Consider the following 5,000-nt stretch of genomic DNA (forward strand, 5'->3'; position numbering starts at 1 on the left):
TTAGCTAGCTTTATTTTACTCCTAGACGTTTGACTGGGCTGAGAGACTATGTGCGATGTGTGTGTGTGTGTGTGTGTGTGTGTGTGTGTGTGTGTGTGTGTTTATTTCTGCCATGCATAATGTGTGTTGTCTGCCCCACATAAGGGCCTTGCCAGCAGTCAGTGATAAAACCTGACAATGTCTGTGGAGAAGTATTGACCAGCATCCAGCACTACATAAGAACCACTCTGCTCACAACATCTTTTGGTTTCCTTCCAGGGAATGGCTTCAGAAATAACACGGTTGATTTGTTCCAAGGAAAAATAAAATCTGTGATATTCCTGCGATCTCGACCTATCCAGACTCACACATTCATTGTGCAGCCCAGTAGAGGAAAAAGAAAAAGAAAAGCAAAAAAAGCTAAGGATTTTATAGCAGACAGGAGAGATGGCTAATAGCCGGTTCTTTGCCCACGGCAAACCAACCACTCACCATATCGCCTGCTCAGGTTTCCCATGGCCCTGGGAGGTGAGCGGCACGAGCGGTGTGTAGTGGGAGGAAGAGGGGGCTGGCATGGTGAGTGAATCAGAGAGGTCCACTGTAGTCAAGCAGGTGTGGTTTTCTTGCAAGAGAACTGTGTTAGGTGCACACAGAGAGAGAGAGAGAGAGAGAGATCTCTCTCTGTCTCTGTGTATGTATTTGCCCAATAGGCAGAGTATGAACAGGAGAGACCCATTTTGGACAAACATGCCTGCCTCATATTGTAATTGTGTGTGTGTCTGTGTGTGTGTGGGTCTGTGCGCGCATGCGTGTGTGTTACAGACTGTAGTACACAGAAAATGCAGTCAGGAGAAAATGTCCTCCGTAGGGGACGTTCACACAGAAATGTCTGAAGGATGCTGCCTTGTAGTCTTCAGCTGTGCCTGCCTCTCTGTTTTTTCCATCAAGGTCAGTCACTCCCTTTGTGTATGTGTGTATGTGTGTGTGTGTGTGTGTGTGTGTGTGTGTGTGTGTGTGTGTGTGTGTGCGCGCGCGTCTGTGTGTGTGTGTGCCTAAAACAAGTGACCTTCCTCATAAAGATCATTGTCATATATTGGTCAGGACTACTATTTCCCCAGGGGGATTGCAACACCAGCTGCCAAAGCTCAGGGTCAATTCCCGGCACGGTTTGTGTCATGATTTAAAAAGGGGGCTAAAAAAGCAGATTTTATGACTTGTGTCAGCAGAGCGCTATTAAACAGATAAAACAGAAGATATGGGCGTCCCGAGGATTCTCAAAATGTTGCCTGAACGAGCTATAAACGCTCCGAAGAGGACGTTGGCTGCCGACACGTTACTTTCAAGCAGCACGTTCACCTCTGTTAAGCAATAACGGGGATATTCAATTCTGCACTTTCTTCGCCGGCCAAGAAAGGGTCTATGTAATTGGAACAGGGATGACCCCTGCTGGAGGCAAGTATTCGACAATTCGAACGAGATTCGACAATTCAGTACCTAGCCACAGTCTTGCAGTTTATGTCCACAGGAAAGATTACAACCAAAGTGTAAAACGAAAGATAACATCAGAAGACGACCTCAACACAATATTTAGCTATGGTTGAGGTCAATTATCAATTATCCTATAGTTCAACTAAATAAACTCACTCTAAACCTAAATTCTTATCATTGAGCCAAGGTTTCCTAGGTCATTTGTAATTGTTTCAGTCACATCACTACATTTTACTTGCCTAACCTAGTAGTCAACCTAGATCTGATGACCAGATAATTAATGTGCACGGCGTTCGTCTCTACACAAGACGCCCTGGAGTTGCACTGCCCCCTGGTGTTAAACAAAGGTAAAACCCCATCTCATCCTGACGCTCACCTTCCGCACTCGTTCTTTCAGAAAGTAGGCCAGTTATACCTTTGCCTGTCTCTGGTGTCCACTCTCCACATGGTGTTCCTGTTGCAGCCAGACAGCATCCTTAATCACACTATCCCTTTATAAAAAATGCAACTCTTCTGCTATGCCCTATCTGACACTTTTAATGGTGAACGAGTATCTGGGGTGGAACGTCAGGTGTGCAACCAATAGGCACGTCCAAGTTTATTTGTATTCCTCACTTTTAAGTAGTAGCATTACATTTCCCTCTCACAAGCAATAATAGAAATGAAGACACCAAGGCACTTTTTTCTCCAACAGTTTTCATATTTTATACAATCAGTGGTGACATGAGGAGAAACAGCCTTGCATAGAGTGGAGCATGTGCACTGACAGGCGTCACCCAGGCCCAATCAGAAAAGTAGCAGGAGCTGGAGACACAGAGGCCGTCCAATCACGAAAGGGGGGAGGGGGGGCTGGGGGGTGCCAGGGACTACGTCCCAGTAAAAAATAAATACATAAAGGTGAGAATATTTAGAAAAGAGTTACATAGGTGCAGAAAACTACCATACACAAAACTGACGGTGTGTCTGCACAGCCCCAGTCCCTGTTCTGCCCATACAAACAAATTCGGGATCAATTTACCACCTCTGATGGAACAAAATGTAAGTGGTATAATTTACAAATAGGCTCTTATCATTCAAAATTTGAACTGGCTCAAATAGTCCAAATAAGGATTCACACACAAACAAAACTGTAGTTGAGGGCCCCATTGTACTGCCACGTCTCTTGACCCAAATCTGTTCTTAGGAGCATAACGTAGCATATGAATGCTTGTGAGAGCTGGGGTTGGTGGAGTTGGTGGGTGGTGAAGGTAAAAATACAGTGTATTGAAGATATGACTGGACAGTACTTTTCAGCCTGATGCCTTTGGTACATTCAGTGAGACGTCTACACAGGCATTGCGAACAGAAGAATGGGAGAGAGATAGCGAGAGTGGGAAAGACAGTTATCAACCTCAAACGCTTTACTAAGTACACTCAGGCCACATGAGCTTGCACACCGTCCTTTCGCTGACACTGTGGAGCGTGACATTGCGTCGACTTCTCTTACATTCTGACAAACTTGTTACAAAAGTGCCATGGTAAGAGTACATTCCAGACATCTGGAGACTTCAAAAGGTGTAATTTGATGACTCTACACTCCTGGAAAAACAATATGGGTTGAAGGGTTCTGTAAAAGGCTGCGTTCTACCTACAGCTTTATTTACACAAAGAAGTCTATGCTTACAAAAAAAAAACTGCATCATGTTGCTAATTTATGATACCTGAAAGACTGCCATAAAGCTGGTAAGCTGAAGAACTCTCAAAGGCTTGACCAACCCTGAAGCATTCTAGACAGCAACCCATTTCTTCTTTCCAAGAGTGTTTACACAGGAGAGCACGCCCAGATGTTATAGATATGGTGTATATTAGAAGTAGAACGTGTTAGGTAATGCTATCATTTTACTACTTATGAATAATCTGGACGTGTATGATTATGGAGGAAACAGGTTAGAAAAAAAGAAAAATGAAATCATTTAACATAAATGTCAGTCACATTTCCAGCCTAACATGACATGCTAAAGTTTGATGAAAAGTATCACAGAGACCCTTTGAGCAGGAGCTGTTTGATAGTGCAACTGAACGCATGTGTTCCCTGGTAAAATAACAATCTAAGGACAAGGAAAAGACCTTTTGCATGAGCTAGCATATCATCTGTGGTCTTTACTGTCCATCATCTGAAGAGCCGTATCTGAAAGTCACTGGCAATAACACCTCCATCTAACAGGGTGTCATCACAGATATGTGTGTGTGACTCGGCCCCATCTGTCAGTGAACAATTTGCTCTCTCCAGAAGACCTTTGCTCCAAAGAGACACATTTGTTGTTGGTTACCATGCATTTGTTGTTTGGTACATCGATGTGTGTGTTTGTGTGATTCATGGTGCCCAGTGCTCCTCTTATAAACTAATGTGGATTGGTGCGGAGTCTCCTTAACAATGGTCACACAAACCTGATAGACAAATTCTGCATTGCAGACACTCATATCTACCAGCAAAAAAAATATAATAAAAACGATTAACGATTAACTCCGAAAACATCATTCACAAAGTAAAACTAAGTTGATAATGCGCATCTTTAAAATAACATCACATATTAATGAAGATAATGGTGAAAAACCCAGCCTTACATCAGGAAATATAAAGGGAGGTTTGAGTGTGAAAATGTGGTGAAACTGTGGTGCCTACACCAGATATGAAAGTCGGGTTGTTTTGGTCTCACTGAAGTTCTTTGTTTTCCCCAGGTAAGCAAAAGCCACTACAAGAAAGCTGTGATCAAGTGACACAATATCACGCTGTACATTCACATGATGATATCTTTGTGTTTTGGTACAAAAAGAGTTTGGTTTGTATAGAAAGACACAAGCTTTCGCCGTGCTCCACTTGAGGGTTTTACACCATATCTGGCAACCTCTCGGGTTGCCTTATTCTTGGTGCGCAACTTCAGCCTTTACAAACAGACTGGGGTTCTAGATTGCCCCTCAGAACACTGTCTCTTTCTTCCTTCAGCCCTTCACTGGCTTACTTCTTCCTCTGGTAAAGTCCACCTCTCCTCCAAGTTCCCTCTTGTCCATTCCTTCGTGACAAAAAAAAACAGATGCATTACAGCACATCTGATTTTCATATCTTGTGATTGGTAGAAGAGATCTTCTACATCAGTTCTCTCATCAGTTCCCACTTGATGTCCAGCATAGAGGATGGTATCCTCTTTTTGAGGCTCTAGAAACATTTAGGTCATTAACTTCCTTGTTTTGAAGGAACTCAAATCTCGCCAACATCTCCCTCTAGGCACAAAGTTGGGGAAGGGGTGATGTGTAGGGCGAACATGAGTGTGTGTGTGTGTGTGTGTGTGTGTGTGTGTGTGTGAGTGTGTTGTAATCGTAAACTTCTCTACGGTGAGGTTGTGTGTATGATGCCGTGTTACCTGATGGTGTGACTGGTGTGTTTTTTGTAAGTGCTCCACTGGCCTGTGAGTCTAGCCGTGGATCAAAGAGCTGACCCCTATGGAGTCTTTTGGGGTTTAGACCTTTGAAGAGGAGAGGGAGAGCAGTGGGGGTGG

General features: G+C 43.6%; 1 protein-coding gene across 1 annotated transcript in view; it reads right to left on the bottom strand.

The window, feature by feature from the left end:
- Positions 1–1,366: 1,366 nt before the first annotated feature.
- The window catches only part of hecw2b (HECT, C2 and WW domain containing E3 ubiquitin protein ligase 2b), a 38,263-nt gene continuing 34,629 nt past the window's right edge, over positions 1,367–5,000 (bottom strand). The window contains exon 29 of the mRNA XM_012823383.3: positions 1,367–5,000. This exon is cut by the window's right edge and continues 188 nt beyond it. The gene's annotated coding sequence lies outside the window, so the exon portion shown is untranslated.

The sequence above is a fragment of the Clupea harengus genome, chromosome 21 (assembly GCF_900700415.2).
Source record: "Clupea harengus chromosome 21, Ch_v2.0.2, whole genome shotgun sequence".
NCBI classification, from domain to species: Eukaryota; Metazoa; Chordata; class Actinopteri; order Clupeiformes; family Clupeidae; genus Clupea; species Clupea harengus.